The 20,546-nt window shown below is 39.4% G+C and overlaps 1 protein-coding gene across 3 annotated transcripts in view; it reads left to right on the forward strand.

Moving 5' to 3' along the window:
• Positions 1 to 20,546, forward strand: part of MCU (mitochondrial calcium uniporter) — a 120,302-nt gene that overhangs the window by 16,710 nt on the left and 83,046 nt on the right. Inside the window, exon 1 of one of the 3 annotated variants that reach the window (XM_042458969.1) lies at positions 6,660 to 6,716. The exons of the other annotated variants lie outside the window; for them this stretch is intronic. The gene's annotated coding sequence lies outside the window, so the exon portion shown is untranslated. Of the gene's footprint in view, positions 1 to 6,659; positions 6,717 to 20,546 lie in introns of those variants that run through there. 3 annotated transcript variants of the gene reach the window in all.

A 20,546-nucleotide genomic window follows, 5' to 3' on the forward strand; every position in this document is an offset into this window, starting at 1 on the left:
ATGTTATTTTAGGGTGGGAGGGAGATAGGAGAATTAGGATTTGACATGTTTTGTTATGCTTTTATTTATTGTTATTTGTGTTTGATTTTTATTGTTCTCTTGTTTGTTGTTACCCACCTCGATCCAATACAGGGAGAGGCGGGATACTAATTATTATTATTATTATTATTATTATTATTATTATTATTATTATTTTACACAACAGTTTTCTCTTGGTTAATCTAGGACAGTGATGGTGAACCTTTTAGAGGCTGAGTGCCCAAACTGCAACCCAGAACCCACTTATTTATTGCAAAGTGCTGTGTCCCTCTGGCTTTCTAGTAACAAGCTCTGGCAAACTCTGAGCTGAGGCGACGGCACATGTGCCCACAGAGTGGGCTCTGAGTGCCACCTCTGGCACACGCCATAGGTTTGCCATCGCTGATCTAGGACTTCTTCATTTCATCATCATAGTTTATACAGTACTTCTTCATTTCATCATCATAGTTTATAAAGTGTGGTGATTGTGGAAGGAAGAATCACTTGGTTGCTGGTGTTAAACAAATGGGAGTCAGAAATTATTGCTAATCCACTGCTGGATTACTAGTATCTACAATTAGACCCAGAAAGGCCTTTTGCGTAGCAGTGGACAATACCGTCTTCTGTGATTGTGCCGCCAAACTGAGGAATGTTGGGACCAAGAACTTGCAACTGTGGACTTTGGACTTACAGTGTGGAAAAAGCACACTGTCAGTGATGGCACTTCTTGCTTATGAGCACAGTTTAATTCATTTAGAATAATTGTCAATTTTGAACACATGTGTTAGATGCTGTTTCCTTTCTTGAAACATTCATTTATCAGTTCACAAAGTCTCATTTAAAACCCATCACACAGATCACAACTGTGCTATGTATCCACAGGAGTGAGGTACTTTGTTGCGTGATCCCATTCAGCTGTGTGTGAATAATTCAACATGGTTGGGGCTTGTTCCATGTTCCTAGCAACATGGTTGGGGCTTATTCCATCTCCTCTGGAGGGCACCACCCCCGCCTCACACATCACTTGGTTGGAATCATGCATTGTATAAAACCAGATGTTTTCGGATAAGTCTAAAGCGTTTAGAGGGCATTGAGGACAATTCCTTTGGAATTAACAGCCAATGAGGGACACATAATTTAATTAATTTGTTGTATTTATATACCGCTATTCCAAAGATCATAGCGGTGAACAGCAAGTAAGCTAATTAGCAAGTAAGCTAATTTGCCCCCAACAGTCTGGGTACTCATTTTAGCGACTTCGGAAGGATGCAAGCCTGAGTTGAGCTTGGGCCCTTTTGCTGGTCTTGAACTCGCAACCTTGTGGTTTTGAGTGAATGGCTGCAGTACAGGCATTTAACCACTGCGCCACCATATAAGGATCTCTGGGGAAATGAGTGGAAGAAAGCCTTCTTGGTTATGGCACTTTGGTGATGGAATTCCCTCTCCTTAGAGGCTTCATTGGCACCAGTGTTTGTGTCACTTCAGCATCAAGTGAAAACATGGATTTTTAATGAAAGCCTCTAGGGCCTAATTGACTTTATCCAAATCTGAACATGTTCTATAGTTTCACATTGGTTCAGAGTGTTTTAATTGATTTTAATTACCTTGTTTTCACTTGTCAAATCATTTGGCATGCTTCGGGTCTGTTTAAATTAGTTCTTATGGTTTGGATGGTTGAAATTGTTTAATCTGATGTTATTGGATGCCACCTTGAAAATGAATGATATAGGTCAGAATCCAGCATGGTGTAATGTCTGAACACTGGACTACGACTGGAGACTAGGGTTTGATTCCCTGCTTGGATGCTCGGCCATGGAAACTCATTGGGTCACCTTGGACGAGTCAGACACACTCAGCCTTGAAAACCATGTGATAGATTCACTTTAAAGTTGCCATAAATCAGAAACGACTTCAAGACACACAAAACAAAATAAATATTTAAGTTAATAAATGAAGATAAAGCTCCTCATGTACTCCACCAGAGATTTTCCCCAGAGAAAATATTAATAGACACAGATTCTCTTTTTAAAAATGTTTAATCTAAGAAAGATCAGGAAGGCAATATTTTACATTGCTTTAAATTAGTTTAATCTGAGGTATTCAAATGTTAAAGAAGTCGCTTTTGTCTCTATGTATGTATGTGCCTTCAAGTCACCTATTGATCTATAGTGATGCATGAATTTCATAGGGTTTTCTGTATTTGACTTAAAAAACAAACTTGTTCAGTCTTGCTCCTGTTTCAAGTGTTGTGCAGCCTAAGGAAGCTCTCTCCTCCTCAGATTTCCACTTTGCTGATTTTGTCAGCAAGGAAAGAGTGATCTTTGTCCAGAGCAGTGGTGAGGGGGATGATATGTATGGAAATCAGGCTCTTCATTTCCTCTCGAGTGATCTTTGTCCAGACCATTCATCTAGAACACCCCAGCAAAGAATGAATAATTTGTATGGGAATATCTGAGGGCAGGAATGAGGAATCCTGATAATGGCAGGACAGTTCATTATACCTAAAATTTCTGCCCTGTGAAACCCTGCTGTAGAATCAAAATGGGACATGATTTTTTTTAAAAAGTTGAATGGAGAACTGACATATTCTTCTAACTTTCAAGGATACAAAATGAGATTCATTTAAATAATTGCTAGGAGCCTAGTGGTGCAGTGGTTAAATGCTGGTCCTGCAGCCACAAGGTTGTGAGTTTGATCCCAGGAGCTCCAAAGTTGACTCAGCCTCCCATCCTTTTGTAGATCAGTAAAATGAGTACCCAGCTTGTTGGGGGCAATTGCTTGCATATGGTAAACCGCTTGGAGAGTGCTGAGTTCACTATGAAGTGATATAGAAATGAAAATGCTATTGCTATTGCTTTTAAGCAGAAAAGCTGAATCTATCATTGCTTTCAAGAAGAACCAATATTTGATTTTGCATAGTCTGTATGATATGATGGTAGGAGAAGGGGAAGACTGCACTACAGGTAGATTGTTTGATTCTAACCACAATCCTGAATTTGCAAGACCTGAGTAGGGTGTTGCTGACCAGGGCTCTTGGAGGCTCTTATTTCTAGGATTTCTATAACCTGGAAGTTGACTTGATGGCAAATAACAACAACAAACAATATGACAGACATTAAAGGGCCCTATAAAGCCATGAAATAAGGCAGTTAGAATAGAAGAGTATCCTGTGAGACTGATTTTTCTTGTACAGGTAAATCCCATGCAGCAGAACTCGAATGTTGTAGGAGAGTTGTAAAACTGCATTACATGTTTGATAGGAAAAATCTCCAAGGAAGATGAAGAACATTATTCAGAACTCTTGTGGAGAAAATAAAATTGTATTTCCATAGTAATAAAAGTGTTTTCACATGCATTCAAAAGGGAGCAATGGGAAATAAGGAAAAGATAACAGCTGATGTTAATAGAAGAATTGGTTTTATTACCTCCTGAATCTTTGAGCTGATTTAGACTCATACTTGCTGCTTATCAAATCCGTATTAGCATAGGTTGCTGTCATTTTCTTTCTGTTTATTTCAGAATTGTTGCCTACTGTATAGGGATGATTGTCTTGTCTTCTCCTTGGACATGCATGACCTTGTAAGTCCAGGACTTCCATTATGATTTAAGTATAAACAATCACTATTCCAGATAGCCAAAGGTGAGGAAACAGAATTTCCCTTTTATATGAACTTAGTGGAGGCACATACTGTGATATACTTAGCTTTTACTTTGATATACTAAGTAGTATATCAAAGAATATGTATTGGGGAATGTCATTTCTACATTTAATTGCCCCAGTGGATTTGTTGTTGAGGCATATTGCCTCAATTTTTCTTCAGTTCCTCTATTCATTTCTGTGCTAATTAGCACCTACTGTCATTCTGACATAAACATTGTTTTGACCTAATTCTGGCCCTAAACTGATTGTCAATATGAATTAGCCACACTGTCACTGTTAATGGGGTATCAGTACCATCACCAGTAGCGCTGTTTATAGGTCAGGATCCATCCTGAAAGGGCAGTTGCTTTCTCAACTTAGGACTCTTTCTCTTCGTCCAACCTCCATCATGGAACCATTTTCTGAGAACCCAGGAGAGAGCCTTCTCAGTGGCTGCTCCCATGCTGTGGACTTACTTTGCATGGGAGTGTAGGTTGAGCTGTTCCCTGCTCTCCTTTCACCGACAGGCAAAACAAAACCCTTTTTGTTTAAGCAGGCTTTTAATGACCGTTTGCAGCAAGCCTTCTTAAATGGGTGTGTGTGGTACTCTAGTTTTAATTTTTATATGTTTCTTCATGATTTTTTTTGTTCAATGTATGATTTTAAAATACAGTAGTATTTTAATTGTGTTAAGTTTGTTACAATACTGTGTTATAGCCAAATTTGTTTTATTGTTTGTAAGCTGCATTGGGTCACTCACCGGGTGAGAGGCATCCTAAAAATGCAAGGAATAAATAAATAATAAATAGTTGTGATCAGAATCATGGAATAGGACTGGTCTAATATTGTTTGAAGGTCCTGTTTAGCTATAAAGCTCCTTGTATGACCTTTCTCTGGATTCTTCAAAGAGAGGCTGGACAGCCACCTACTGGAGATGCTCTAGCTCTGAGTTTTCCAAACTTTGGTCCGCCAGGGGTTTTGGACTTGGTTTCCCAGTATTCAGGACTGAATGGAGCCAAACTGAATGGGGCTTCTGGGAGCTGAAGGACCAAAACACCTGGAGGACCAAAGTATGGGAATCATAATGGCCTGTTACAGACTGCCAAAATAAAGCTGCTTCGGGTCTCTTTGGAGGTATGCTGTTTAAATGATGCCTGCATCCTAAGAATCCGGAAGCTGCACCAAAGTTGCACTCCAGTGCTTAGGAATAGAGTGTCGCTTTGGCGCGACCTCCGGACTCTTAGGACCCATGCATCATGTAAATAGCATACCTCCAAAGAGATCTGAAGCAGCTTTATTTTGGTAGTCTGTAACAGGCCATAGTGACTAGCTGGAGATCCTGCATTGAGCATAGGGCCCCTTCCAACTTAAATATTCTATGGTTTTGCAAGTTTTTAAATGTAACATTTCTAACTATACAGTGGTACCCCGGGTTACGAATTTAATTTGTTCCGCCGCCGCGTTCGTAACCCGAAAAGCTTTCGCAAGCCGAAAACCCATAGGCGCTAATGGGGAAAAGCCGCGATTTGGTGCGAAAAAGCGCCGAAAAGCACCAAAATTTCTTTCGTAACCCGAAATAACCTTCGTAACCCGGAACAGTTTTTTTCAATTGATTTTTTTCGTAACCCGGAAATTTCGTAAGGCGGCGCATTCGTATCCCGGGGTACCACTGTATCTTTATTTATTCTGTTGTGAGTCCTAAACATCAGTACCTTATTTTTGATTCCCCCAATCCATTTCTACATGCATCAGTCTTCAGCATTTTTCTGAGTCATCTGTTATGGATAGATAGCTAAAAAATTTCCTTGGCATTCCCCCTCCTTTTTCCTTAATCTGTTATGTAGGTGGGAACAGACTTAAGCTTTAACTAGCATTGCAGAAGGAATATGCATCCGTTATTTGTAGTTTATTTTTTACAGAATAATGTTTTGTGTAAATTGTTGCTATTTTTAGAATCCTGCTGTACTGTTTTGTGTCCTAGATTAATATTTTATCATTTCTTTATTTACATTTTTCACCTCCCCCCCCCATTTATACGCTGTTCTCATATCTCATTGCCAAACCTGCATATTTTCATCACTCTTTATTTTTTTTAAGAATCTTCTACATTTATTTTCTGAATTCCATCACTAACGCATTGGAGCAAGCCAGTTAGTTGTGCCTGATGGCTCCCATGTCAGTGGGACAATAAATCTGATTCTAGTTTTAGACTGGACTTTAAGGCAGCCATCTAAGTTGTTGAACACTCCTCCCATCCAAAACAAGTTCACTGTATTGGATAGCCCCTTGTCACAACCCCCCTTGTACAGCCACCAGTGGAACAAATTTGATATAGCTAAGATAGAACAACGTGTTCACAATTCATTCATATATCTTCCACACTAACTGCTCATCACAATGAGACATAAGCGGCTGCTTATAGTTCAAAGTGCTAGTTAGGACCCTGTTGTATGCCTTCAAATAATTTCTAACTTAGGGGCACTTGTGACGTGAACCTATCACATGATTTTGTGAGGCTGAAAGTATGTGACTTGTCCAAGACCACCCAGTGGGTTTCCATGGCTGAGTGGGGATTTGAACCCTGGTCTCTAGATTCATAGTCCATCTCTTGAACCACTGTGCCACACTGGCTCATTTGCAACCTACAAACCTCAGGTTCAAGCTGTCTGACAGATCACATCTCCCCATATGAGCCAGCCCAGGTGCAGACATCTTTGAGAGAGTCCCTTCTTTCAGTTCCACCATCTTCACAGACATTGCTGGTGAAGATGTGAAACAGGGCCTTCTTGATGGTTGCCCCTGGGCTGAGGAGCTATCCTCCTAGGCTACAATGACCTTCTCCTTGTCCTTCTGTTGATAGGCAACCCTTTTTATAATTAACTAAATAAAAGTGTTTTTTATTATTTTAAATTGTTTTTAATGTTGTTGATGTTTAATTTGATTTTGATGCAGATTTTTTGGTATGTTTTAATTATATTGTATTTGTTTTAATTTGTAAACTGTCTTGAGCCTTGGCTTTGGCGGGAATAAAGTCATCATCATCACCACCATCATTGTAGTAAGTACAGTGGTACCCCGGGATACGAATTACCCAGCTTACGAATTTTTCGGGATACGAAAAAATCCCATAGGGATTTATTGTTTCGGCTTACGAAGGTTTTTTCGGGTTACGAAAAAACCTCGGCGCTATTTTCAATGGAGCCGCGGCAGAGCCGCGGCTTTTTTTCCATTAGCGCCTATGGCAATTCAGGTTACGAAGGTTTTTCGGGTTACGAAATTAGCCGCGGAACGAATTAATTTCGTAACCCGAGGTACCACTGTACGCAATGTAGATCAGTGTTTTTTATGTGTAATAGGTTCCCTGCAAATGAAGTCAAGAGCCGTAATGTATTTGTTGGTCATATAAAATGACTGAATGTAAGGGACAATATTCTTGGTTTACATTAAATGGAATTTAACAGTAGAGAACTACTGTCAGTAGCTTTCAATTATACTTTACATGTTGATTTTGAGTTCAATAGTGTAGAAATCAGTTTTCTCTAATGTCTCTGTGTGTTTATGTGTGCCTTCAAATTACCTGTTGACTTAGGTCAACCCCACGAATTTCATAGGGTCTCCTTTGTCAAGGAATAGTCAGAGGGATTTTGCTCAGATGCAAGGAATACACATAGAGGTCTTCCTCTGTTACATAGAATACAACACCTGATATTCATTGTCAGTCTCCCATCAAGTACTTACCAGAGCTGATCCTGCTTATCTTCCAAGATCAAATTGGATTCGGTGCCTTAGAGCATTATACCTCCTCATAATATGGATCTATCCTATTATGTCTATCAGAACTGCAGTCAAAATGCATTATCATCTAGAGTATCCTTAAATGAGGATTGCAGTTAAAATGAATCAGAAATGCTGTACGTATTTCAGCGGACTAAAGTAGAAAATTAGTTTTCCAGCTTGTTCGCACTTAGTAATGTTTGTACTTGTATTAAGTTTGAAACTTTTAACAATTAGTTCAATAATATAGTAATAGGGAAATGGTCAAAGCTAAACCTCTTATACATAAATTGAAGTATAACCTAAAATATTAGTCTAACTCTAATGTAACACTAGCAAAGTGAAAATAGCTTTTGTAAAGTTGTTCCTTTATTATTATTGGTTAGGCAAAGGCCATCAATATAACAAAATAAAATAATTTATAAAAAACAATTACACAGCCAACTTACAACCACAAAATAGCAAATACAAATACAGATGATAAAAGTATTTAACCAACAACAACTGAATCTGCATACCAGTGATAGAAACAGGGACCGATACGGTACTTTATTATCCCCCTTACTTTCCTCTCCACTTTAGTGTCTTGAATCATTTTGGTAATCTGTCATATGGAGTTCAGCTCATATACTTGCTGTAGATTAAAAATGCACAAATACTTGTGTGACAAAAACTGTGGTGGATGCTACCCATGTGCTAACTCTGAAAATGTCCAGCTGCTTGCATAGCAAGACTTGCCCTAATGCAGCAACATTGTTGACATAGGCCAATATTTGAGAATGACTCAATGTGTTCTGCAGGGTGTTATGAGTGATGAAGCATGCTCTCACCAGGAAAGCCATAAACTTAAGATTTTCTAGGGCTATTCCTCTTCCAGAAGTAGTGTGAATAATCTGAAATACAGTTATATAAATTACTTAATAGAATCTGGCTTTATAAGCAAATATGGATTTGTAGAAATCACTCAGTTTTTCATTTTAGCAGTCTCAGGAGTCTGTTCAAAAGCAATGCAACTAGTAAGAAAGATCCAATCGTGTTTACTGTTTCCTAGTTTTGGTAGCTGCCACCTTGTTTTGGTATCTGTAAACTTGCTGTCAGCATATCTTGGCAATAGACCCTTCCCATGTGTACCCATTGAGGAAATTTTCTTTCAGACTTATCACTGGCAGATGTTCAGCTGATGATAGCAGAAGAAGAGGCCTTTTCACTTTTGGCGCCCAGTTACTAAATGGCCTCCTTGGGTAGCATATTTTGCACGTTCTCTGTCTGATTTTAAAACGGACACGTAAAGCAATATATTTCCAGCAGACATTTTTAGTGTCAGCGTTTTTGAGGATTTGTTGTTTCTATTACTTCTTTCTGCTATATAATGTTGTAGTTACCATATCTGCTGTTTTACTGTAATGCCGTTTTTAAAATAATTCTGATTGTTGCCTTAAATCTGTTTGCAGACAAGCAAGGACTGTACTATCAAAAGACAAGCCTGAAAAGACTCTTTCTTTACACTACTGATAGGAAGGTCCTAAAACAAGACTTTCTGCTCCTTAGCACTGTTTTAGAACAGTTGTCATGCTCTTGCTTTAGACTTCCTGAAAATGATCTACCAACCAAAACTATCATGCTCACAACCTTTTACCGTTGAATCTCATTGTGGGAGAAAGGAGGGATATAAATCTTTCTTTCTCTTGTTTGGTCAGTGGAGGGGTAATGGGGTGGGAATGCTATTTCCATACTAAGAGGGCCTTCTCACCTCTGCCTCTTATCATTGCCTTTGATCTAGGACCCTAATAGAGGCAGGTTGCTTTCCTTGCTCTTCCCTCCCTGAATTCTCATTCCTTTTCCTTATTTATATTCCTTTTCCTTCTTGTATTTGTATAAATGTAGACATTTGAAGATCAGCAATGCCATTTACACAGACCCATTATAACCTCTCAAATAAACAGACCCTCTTCTCTTTAGCTCTACATATATATCCTCTGTATATTTTTAAAAAGAGGTGAAAAGCTTTGTTTGTTACATGCTCTTATGTTTTACCTTCAATTGATGCACCAGTCATAGCAAAATACAAAATTTGACCCCAAAACCTGCCCTCGACTTATACACAAGAATATATGGTGAGCGCATTTTCGAAATACAGATCTTTATATTCTCAATCTAGAATATAGATAGCAGTAATAACTAGGCCTGAGCCTACAGAAATATTTTTATTTTTATTTATTTATTTAGGTATTTTTTAAGGTATTTATATCCCGCCCTTCAGCCCTAATGGCTCTCAGGGCGGCTTACAATTATTATTTTTAATCAGACAGTTCCCTGCCCTCAGGCTTACAATTTAAAAGACACGAAACAAAAGGAGAAGGGAATGATGGAGGGAAAGGGGATGAGGTCCAGTGGTTCTTCTCTCCCTCTGAGGCCTGGACCAAGGCAGATGGATTAGAGGGAGGGCTCTTCCTTCTTCCAGGCTAGTCCTGATGGAGCTGGACTTGCCTGGCGAACTCCCTCTCAGGTCGGCAGATGGCAGTTGTGGAGGGCGGAGTCTCCTTCCTTCAAAAATAGTTTGGAAGGACATTTGTTTGCAAATTCATAAAAAATTAACAATTAACTGGCAACATTAACAACATCAGACTACAGTGGGCCCTTGTTATCCGCTGGGATTTGGTTCCAGGACCCCCCATGGATAACAAAATCCGTGGATGCTCTAGTCCTATTAAATAGAATGGCCTAGCAAAATTGTGTCCCTTATGTAAAATAGCAAAATCAAGGTTTGCCGTTTGGAATGTATACTTTTTAAAAAATATTTTCAAGCCGTGGATGATTGAATCCGTGTATAAAAAATCCATGGATAAGGAGGGCTGACTGTATTTTTTACAGATATGTTTATGGGGTTTTAGTGTTGGACCATGGCTCAATAGGCAAAGGTTCAATTCTCAGCACTGCCCTGGAACCCACTGGGTAACCTTAGGCAAGTCACATGCTCTCAGCTTCAGGGGAAGGCAGTGGCAAACCTCCTTTGAAGAAATCTTGCCAAGAAAAACCCATGATAGGGTTGCCATAAATCAGAAGTGATTTGAAGGCACACAGTCACAACAACAACATTGTTGGGACTTTGGATAACTCACACCTTCCTCCTAACCTTTTTTTGCCAGTTTTCTACAGAATGAATTATTTTTGCTGTTCTGGATTAAAATAACAGTTTGGAAATGTTAGGTTTTGCACAAGAATGCCAAGCTAGCATGGTCAGTGGTTTCTAGGAGTTGTAGACCCAAAGTAATTTCCCTTGGTTCTGGTTAAAATCATAACAGGTATGCTTCTGAACTCTTTTTCAGAACTTAACCAAAGCTCTGATGTGGTCATAAAACGATGCATTGATTTTTCTAGATTTGAAAGAATGCAGCAAAAGCGGCATACAAATGGAGGAGTTCTTTTCATTTGAGCTGTATTTTTCTGTCCACTATGAACATCTGATTAATAATATTGTATCTGTTGCTGTTCTTGTAATGTATGCCTTCAAGTTGTTTCCAACTTCTGGTGACTGTAAGGTGAACCTATCACTGGGTTTTCTTGGCAAGATTTGTTCAGAGGCAGTTTGCTTTTGCATTCCTCTGAGGCTGACAGTGTGTGACTTGTCCAAGACCACCCAGTGGGTTTCTGCGGCTGAGCTGAGATTCGAACCCTGGTCTCCAGCATCATAGCACAACACTCAAACCACTACACCACACATAGGTATGTATTTTTCTAGTAGGGCAAGTCATTGCGTTTTCATATAGCACCTCCTGCATAGTTCTGCGTCAGGAAAGACATGTACAGTAAATAGCGTCATCCATTAATTCATAATACAAACCAATTGTGTGTGTGTTGAAAATAATGAGGTTATAAATATCAAAGTAGATTGAAAATGTCTGCCAAGCTATTTTTAATTTGAGTTCCTGAAAAAGTCATATGGAATAAATCACATTTAGACTGTTCATTTCAAATTCCCTGCATGTATGGGTGTGGACTATGGCTCTAATTAACATTTCATGAAGGTACAATGCATTCTTTCCATTGAGCCCTTTTGGCCAATTGCTGCAGATAAAATCCATATATCTACCGAAAGAGGTAAAATAGCTCTTCATTAGGGTTTTTTCTGCACTGAAGTGGTGACAGGGTGCAATGACAGCATATCTTGACAGATTTTTTTTAAATCCTTTTTCTTAAATGAGATCACAACCTTTTTCTATTAGAGGATGGATCAGATTTCTCAATCTGCCAAGAAATTAATCAAATGTCATAATATGGGGAGGGGGGTTCTTGCACTAATAGTTTCGCCTTTATGATCCCTTGGTCTAGGGCAAATTTATATAATTAGCAAATCAAGTAAAAAATGTTGTTTGAGAACAAGGACTTGAGGCTGTGCGACAGTGTAGAATGTGGTGGTGGGATCTCGGTTGGTTGCGTTTTCTCCCACAGAAACCACCTTGTATGTACAAAACTAGCAAGGAATACCTTGCTCTGAGATATTTTTTCAATGTGCATGATTTTTGGTCATCAATGTACTGTACTAATATGCCTAGTCTAGTGAACTAGTCTGGCCTGTCTGCCTACTAGATGCTACAGGAACCTGTCCCTTGTTTGTCTTAAACACAGTCATTTAGGTTTTCTGCAGAAATCTTGTAGAATATCTGGGGGGAAAATGCCCGTTGACTTAATGTATCACAATAATTTGCAAACAGTATAAACCTCTGAAAAGTTTCTCGTTTGCTCAGGAATCTAAGCATTTCAATTGAAACATTTGAAAGGGAAGAAATCAGTAGGATGTACCAAGTAGATAAACTGTTATATTTTTTAAAAATGCAAAGATTCCCTTGGAACTATAAAGAAGTTCATTGGTTTTGTCACTTTGAGGAAGAGGCCAATCACCCTGTGTTCCTCTGTGTGGAACATACACCGCTCCATAAAAATAACTGAGAACAGGAAACCAAAACCAAGAATTGCAATGACCTGATGTACATAATCTTTTTTAAAAAATCTTCCTCTTACCTAGTTTTAAGAAATTATTTTGGTACAGTACATGTGTGAACACCTTGTCTTAAGAATTTTGTGAGTTGTAGCAATTTGTTTTGTGAAGAAACTTCACAGAACACAAGTTGTAATGTTAGAGTGCCTTAATATGAACAATATAAAGGAAAAATCTGTACTGGAGGCATTCCAGTACAATCGGCCCTCCTTATCTGCAGATTTTTTTATCCACAGATTCAACCATCCACAGCTTGAAAATATTCCAAAAAAGTATAAATTCCAATTAGGAAGAAGAGGAACTGGCAAAACTATCTCTGAGAATCCCTTTGCTAAGAAAACCTGTGAAATTCATAGGGTCGCCTAAGTTGACCAGTGATTTCAAGGGACATACACACATGTTAGGGAAAGCTGTTTTGTTTGTAATGTTTTGAAATTTGTTTTTCAGTTCAGAATTATTCTGAAAGTAGGTGCCACTCTTCCTACTACCTCACATGTCTATGTGAATCCAGGCTCAATAGCTAATATTGTGGAAGGAAAGGCTTCTGATCAGATTTCTGGGATGGGAGAGGATAGCGTAGAAGGGGCTGTCATCAGTGTGGGTTTTTCTGAATAAGCCTGGGAGTCCTCTTTGGTGATTTTTACTAGGTTGAGCAGGATGTGAGCATACAGCCAAACCACAAATATCTGAAGAATGCCACTATATTTGTCTTCCAGTATGCCAACTATGAATGTGGAAGATGCATAGCAACAGAAAAACAACAGCAGATGCACTGAACTCAGAGTGATTCAGATGGGATTTGGGTTGAAGAATAATATTCATGTGTAACCCGTTGTTGTCTTATTCCTCTTCATGTTGCTGCTCAACCAGAGCCTGGAAACTCCATGTAAATAATGATCTCACTTTTGTTGTGAATTTCAGTTAATAATACTGTTTAGATGCTTTATAATAAATATGCTACCACAGACAGAAGAATCGTAGGATTTTAATTTCTTTTCAGAATGATGCTTTGTTTTGTAAAACACTGTTGTGAAAACAGGGCCACATTTCTACAGTTTTCTGACAGTTATTGCAAAAAGAATCCATTGTAACAAACTGAAACTTAATCCAGGCCAGACAGAGGTGCTCCTGGTTGTTCGGAAGGCAGATCAGGGAATAGGAAATGAGCCTCTGTTAAATGGGGTTACACTCCCCATGAAGACAGAAATTTGCAGTTTGGGTTGTATTCCTGGAGTCAGTTTTGAACCTGGATGCCCAGGTTTCTGCAGTAACCAGGAGTGCTTTTGCACTTTAAAACTTGCACACCAATTATGACTGTTCCATAAGACTTGGGGCTGCCTTTGAAAGGTGTTTGGAAACTTCAGGTGATCAAAGGGCTGCAACCAGACTGTTAACTGGGGCAAGTTACAGAGACTACACAATGCCCCTCTTGACATAGCTCCACTGCAGTTAGAAAGAACTGAAACAGGGAACTTGGCTATCAGTGAACATAAGACAATTTAATAGTAGAAAATAGCAATGATTATTATAAAATTAGTGAAATGAAAAACAAACAATTCTTCATGAATACTCAGTAAGGCTAGATGAGACATTCTAAAGCAGATTAAACTATCTAAATGAATGACAAATACATAGAAATATTTTTACTTTTAAAATCTGTACATGAAGTTTCTACTATTTGGCAAACTACACAAATCTGTATTAAGGTTTTAAGTTATTGTGCAGATATTCGTGTCACCTTCTTATTGATTACTCTTAGTTGCTATTATGCTGTTGAATAAATTTAAAAAGAAAAGAAAGAAATAGTTCCACTGGCTGCCAGTTTGTTTCCAGGCACAATTCAGAATGCTAGTTATGACCTGTGATATGATATGGCTCAGGTCCAGGCTATTTGGCAGACCATATCTCCCTATATGAGCTGGCCCGGGCTCTGAGATCCTCAGGAGAGGCTCCATCACAAGCACGGTTGATGCGGACATGAGAGAGGGCCTTTTCTGTGGCTGCCCCTAGACTCTGAAACTCCCTTCCCAGGGAGGCCAGAATGGCATCTTCCTTGTTGTCCTTCCATCAGCAGGCTAAGACATTTTTATTCAGGTAGGCTTTTAAAACAGAAAGTCTTTAAAGAATGGGCGGGGGTGTGTTGTATTGTTTTAAAGTGTACCGTTTTGAGCATTGGACTATGGTTCTGGAGACCAGGTTTTGAATCTCTTCTTGGCCATGGAAATCAATTGGGTGACTTTGGACAAGTCACACTCTCTCAGCCTCAAAAGAAGGCAAAGGCAACCTCCCATCTGAACAAGAAAACCACTTGATAAGATTCACCTTAGGGTCACCATAAACTGGAAAAGACTTGAAGGCACACAACAAGAGCTAGGGAGCTAGGTAGCAGCTTGTGACCTACATATTACATTCAGAAGCATCTATTGTTTGGTTGTGTGGTGACAATAGCTTGTTTATTAAAATTTTAAATGAAGTAGAAGTGTTGGTCATATGTAATATGGATTGCATGGAGGATATGTTGCTTATATTTTTTGCATTTTATCTCCCCAAGGTGGCCTAAATCTTTTTTTTTTCTTTTTTCTTTTAGCATTCAGAGACATAGCTGATATCCAAAATATGTTGTGTTTCCTGCGACAGTAGATCAGGCATTTAAGGCAATGTCTAGAAAATCTAGAAACAAGCCTTAGGGCCATTTCACACAGAAACAAACTGGCTTTGAACACTTGATAGAAAACTACATTCTTAGCCATGAGTATATTTGTGTACAATTAATGCTTTTAAATGCCTTTTCTAATGGCTTTTCTTGTATATAGGAAGGCTAATGTTGATATAGTAGGGAAGTATTTTTACTATATGCAAAATGCCTCTTGAGGGTTCTGGTGTTAAATAAAACATATGCAGTTTAAAGCTGTGCCGTAGACTTGTTTCCTAGGAAATTTCTAATAATAACACCAGTTTTATAGCATTCATGTAAGAATAGGTTTTGATATTAAAAAGAAATTGGTGTTGTTGCTTGAGTGTACCTTTTATTTCGCTATGTGAATAATAGATATGGCATCTATGTAGAATAATTTACATTATTGGAGGGGATTCATTGATGTAACACTTGCAAAATACACACTTTGCATAAACAGTAGAGGTTTATGATATGTACAGCTATGCATCAAAGAAAACTGCTGAAGTAGCAATGGTTGGCTCACATCCATTTCAGTTAGTTTAATGTTTCCAAGCCCATACTTATTATTGGATAAACTGTTTGTGTAAAATTACAGAATACTTGATTTTCTGGGACACTGTTAAGCAGAAAAAGGATGGATGAACTACAGTGGAATAACTTCTAGTATCTGGGTATTAGAATTTAATTTGCCACTATCTGTTTAAGCTCCACAGTGAATTGCAAAAGTAACACTTGATGTTGAATATGAAATTTGGTAACTTCTTGGCCTGAAATAGTCCTATTGATGTTAATAGGACTACCTTGAAGTAAATCAGATGCAGTTACAATAATATGATATCACATACATAAGACTTCGTTACATTAGGCCACATATACATTAATACATCCAATACATTAGGCCATATCGTCCATGACCATGAGGTGACAGGGGACAAAAGTGATAAATAGAAAAAGAATGGGAACATCCAGACTGATTGAAAAGTCCAAGGTCCTATTCTTTCTGATTTTATACTGGGTTGAAATGAACCAGTCTGGGGAGCTGGTATAAACATTTCTCTGATCATACCAGAAGCTGACAAAAAACACCTCCAAAATGAAATCAGAAAGAAAAGGAACAAAACCTGGGATTTTCTAGTCTGTTTAATTAGTCTGTATGAAACCAATAAAGTTTGTGTGAAGTTCAGAAACCATCCTCACTTTCGTCTCCCTGCATGCTTTATAACCATCTTTGCTTGATGGTGAATTTAGCCTGTGAATTTAGAAAGCTAGCATATTATATTATCAAGATTTCATTTTAGGTTTAGTTTCTTTCTTCTATGGCAAGAATTAAACATATAATGTACTTTTACCTTTTGTAAAACTAGGGTATATTTGCTTGAGACGTAAATAGAGAATTATCGTTGTAAATGGACTAAATAGCAATGTCACAAAGAACACTGGCATGGCGTACTGCTGTGCATGCAGATCCACAAATTGTAACTTCAGATTTTTGCCTGGGATTCTGTGGAAGGGAGCAGTAGCTGTCGTCCTGTGCTGTGTTTTCCTTTGAAGCCCAGGATATCACCATAAAATTCCAAGCTTGGTTGGAGATGGCTTTCAACAGATGCTGATGTGCTATTTCATCACTCTTACACTTGTCAAGGTTACTGAGCAATAAATGTACACAGATGGCTCTATGGAGCACCCTGTAATCTATCTCCAGTTGCTACCTGTTAGGTGGAATAGCCATGTCAATAGTCTTTCAGTATGACTTAGAAGTCTTAAGGGAAATCATTCTGGAGATTTGGAAAACTTATCCTCCTCGGTTCTTCCCACTAGTATCATTGCTGTAGAATTAATGCAGTTTGAGACATCTTTAACTGTCATAGCTCCATCCTATGGAGTCCTGGGATTTGTAGCGTTTTGTGGCATCAGTGCTCTCTGACAAGAAAGGCTAAATACCTCAAAACTACAAATCCCAGAGTTCCATTGCCTTGAGGCATTGCAGTTAAAGTGGTATCAAATACATCATTTCTACAGTGTAGATCCAGCCAGAGAAACAGGATAATTGCCAGTGAACCCAGGTGTCGAAACCTTGGATTTTCTAGCCAAACATATATTTATATGTATCAGAGAGAGAAAATTAATAAAGATCAAATTGCAAAGAGACTGAATATCAGGCACATGGTTTGCCTACTAGGTGTGATGCATTTAACTTGGTAAATTACATGTTGTGCACATCTGCTCTGAAGTCTGATTCAGAGTAAATCTGAGCTTATTTCAATGGGTTGTTTGAAATTTGAACTTACGGCAGCAGTCCCTCTGGTACTCTTTCAGAGCTAGTTTCTCAGCAATTGAGGGTCTGAAGCAGAGGTGGAAGCTTTTTATGGCCAGAAATTGTCTGGCCTACTAATAGTTTTCCTACAGTTCCCACCTTTTGGTCAGGACTAACTAGTTTCTTAGCAGCTTGAATCTCTGCTAAAATCCTAAAGGTAATCAGGTCAAGATCTTCTGCATTCTAGAGTACTGATTTATAGCTGTAAGTGAGCTCCACTAATCTAGGCATAGAACTGCTTTCCTAAAAGTTATGGGGTTGAGACTGCCATGGTCGCCTTAGTCGATTATCTCCATCTGGGCATGGACAGGGGTAGCGTGTCCCTGTTAGTGCTCTTGGACATCTCTGCGGCCTTCGATACCATCGACCATGGTATCCTTCTGGCTCGCTTGGGGGAGTTGGGTATCGGGGGCACTGCTTTGCAGTGGTTCCGTTCCTACCTCTCAGGCAGATTCCAGATGGTGGAGCTGGGGGACTGTCGCTCCGATAGGAGGGCCCTTACATCTGGGGTCCCTCAGGGAGCGATTTTGTCCCCTATGCTATTTAACATTTATATGAAGCCGCTGGGAGAGATCATCCGGAGACACGGGGCGCGGTGTTATCAGTATGCTGATGACACCCAAATAGTCTTCTCTGTGTCTCCGACTGATGCAATGACTAGGGATGGCATCTCTCTGCTCAACGCCTGTCTGGAGTCGGTAATGGGCTGGATGAGGGAAAACAGACTCAGCTTGAATCCAGAGAAGACGGAAGTACTTGTGATTGACTCCCCCGGTCCCGGGAAGGAAATCTGTCCACCTGTCCTGAATGGGGTCACGCTCCCCGTGAAGGACACAGTTCGCAGTCTGGGGGTGCTTCTGGACTCGTCGCTTCACCTGACTCCTCAGGTGGATGCGACAGTCAGAGGTACCTGTTATCAGCTTCGGCTGATACGCCAGCTGCGACCCTTCCTAGGCCGGGGGGGACCTTGAAACAGTGGTACATGCACTGGTAACCTCTCGACTCGATTTCTGTAATGCGCTCTACATGGGGCAACCCTTGTATCAAACTTGCAAGCTACAATTAGTCCAGAATATGGCAGCTGGGCTGGTCACTGGTAGCTCCAGGACCAGCCATATAACACCTATACTGAAAGATCTGCATTGGCTGCCAATACGTTTCCGGGCGCAATACAAGGTGTTGGTCGTTACCTATAAAGCCCTAAATGGCTTGGGCCCAGAGTACTTGGAGGACCGCCTCTCTCCATATAATCCGGCCCGCACTCTCAGGTCAGGAGGGAGACATCTTTTGAGAGTTCCTAATGTGAGATATGCGGTGTCTGCGCATAGGGCTTTCTCTATATCGGCCCCCCAGTTATGGAACTCTCTCCCTGACGAGCTCCGCTCTGCCCCCTCCTTGGAGTCTTTAAAAAAGAATCTTAAGACTCATCTTTTCCGCCAAGCCTTCCCTCAAGTGCCCTAACTACCACTCTTCTCCCGGTATTTTGTGTATGCTGTACTATGGCACTTAATCTGTTTTTATTGTGTTTTATTGGCTTATTGGATTGTATGCTGGTTTTTATTAATTGTACTGTTTAGTAGTAATATGGGGGTTTTGATTGGGTATTTTTTGTATTTTGTACTTGCTGTACACCGCCATGATCGCAGAAATGGCGGTATATACATGGAATAAATAATAATAATAATAATAATAATAATAATAATAATAATACAACTGGGAAATGCAGGGTGGATGTTCTGTATTCTTAAACTGTGAGTTGCTGTACTGCTTCCCACCCATGCACCATTACCCACAACTTTCAAGTGACAAAATGGTATGCATAAACGTTGAGCTTGCAGTATTTATATAGGATTAAATTAGCTTTTGCCAAGATATGCTGTTTTGTGCACCAACCCTATATTTAAATAGAGCGTCAGACCCTTTGGGCTGCAGGCCTTGAAACAGAGTTCAGCTCAAGCAAGTGTTTCTTAAACCCTTCCCATCAACAATTAGCTCATGATCCTAACATCCCCGGGGCTTTCTCTTAGTGCTGCTTTTAACAGGAAGATAATCCTTTTGGTTCTGCAAACTCTTCCTTGCTTTCCATATTGACAGCTTGCCCTACAGCAAGGCTAAAGAGTTGAAGCATGCAGCCCATTCGTCTCAGTGCCTGTCTCTTGAGATGCCTATCCTTGTATTGCTTGAAATTTGAGACTGCCAAAGTTCCACATTGGTAACAAAGGGTTTCCTACTTTGACAAGACTGTTCTTCTGAGAATGCCACAGTAAATGAGTAAATCTATTCAAAATAGGCCTAAAATTCATAACCAGCATTCTTTGAAAATGAAAATTGTGCACTTATTTCAAATAGCTTTCAAGATCGAATGGATTAAGCAATCAGTATTGCTAGTGTGGTGTAGTGGTTTGAACATTGGGCAACAACTCTGAAGATCAGGGTTCAAGTCCCTAACTTGGCCATGGAAACCCACTGGGTGAACTTGGGCGAATCACACACTCTCCGCCCCAGAAAACCTCATGATAGATTTTGCTTGGGTTACCATAAGTTAGAAACGACTTGAAGATACACAACATGAACATTCTATTCCCATGCCAAAGGCTTAAACCTTTTAATTGTTACGCACATTCGTGATATTAGAGATGCTTTCATTTTGGTACCTTTTCTCTGGAATTGCCATCCATTTGTGTACTGTTTATTGTGCAAAGTAGAAAACTTCTTTTTCAGGGTTGGTTTGTTTTAGCAGCCTGAAATACTATTTTACCATTTATAGTCCAGTCACTATGGAAGAAGCACCTTAACTTTGCTCTCTCCAATATTTGGAAGAAATTTCATAGGAATAATATTTTGATGTTAAGACTCAATTTCAGCTGTAATTGAAACCATTAATCGTAACCTTCTGCCTTTTATTCTAATGGAAACAAATGTGGAGAAGGAAAACAGGCAATCTCTATTGTATAGACCATTGTAGGTAGTATTGATTTGGGTAAAATACATCTATTTCTAAATGTGTGCTTGCTGGAAAGTGACTAATAACTGCTTAATGAATCCATCCAGCACAGTCTGTCTCTTTGCTCCCCAAAGCGCACCCTTTGCCCTGTTTAGGAACACAAGGCTAAAAAAAGTCTATGTT

This window comes from Sceloporus undulatus, chromosome 3, assembly GCF_019175285.1.
Source record: "Sceloporus undulatus isolate JIND9_A2432 ecotype Alabama chromosome 3, SceUnd_v1.1, whole genome shotgun sequence".
NCBI lineage: Eukaryota > Metazoa > Chordata > Lepidosauria > Squamata > Phrynosomatidae > Sceloporus > Sceloporus undulatus.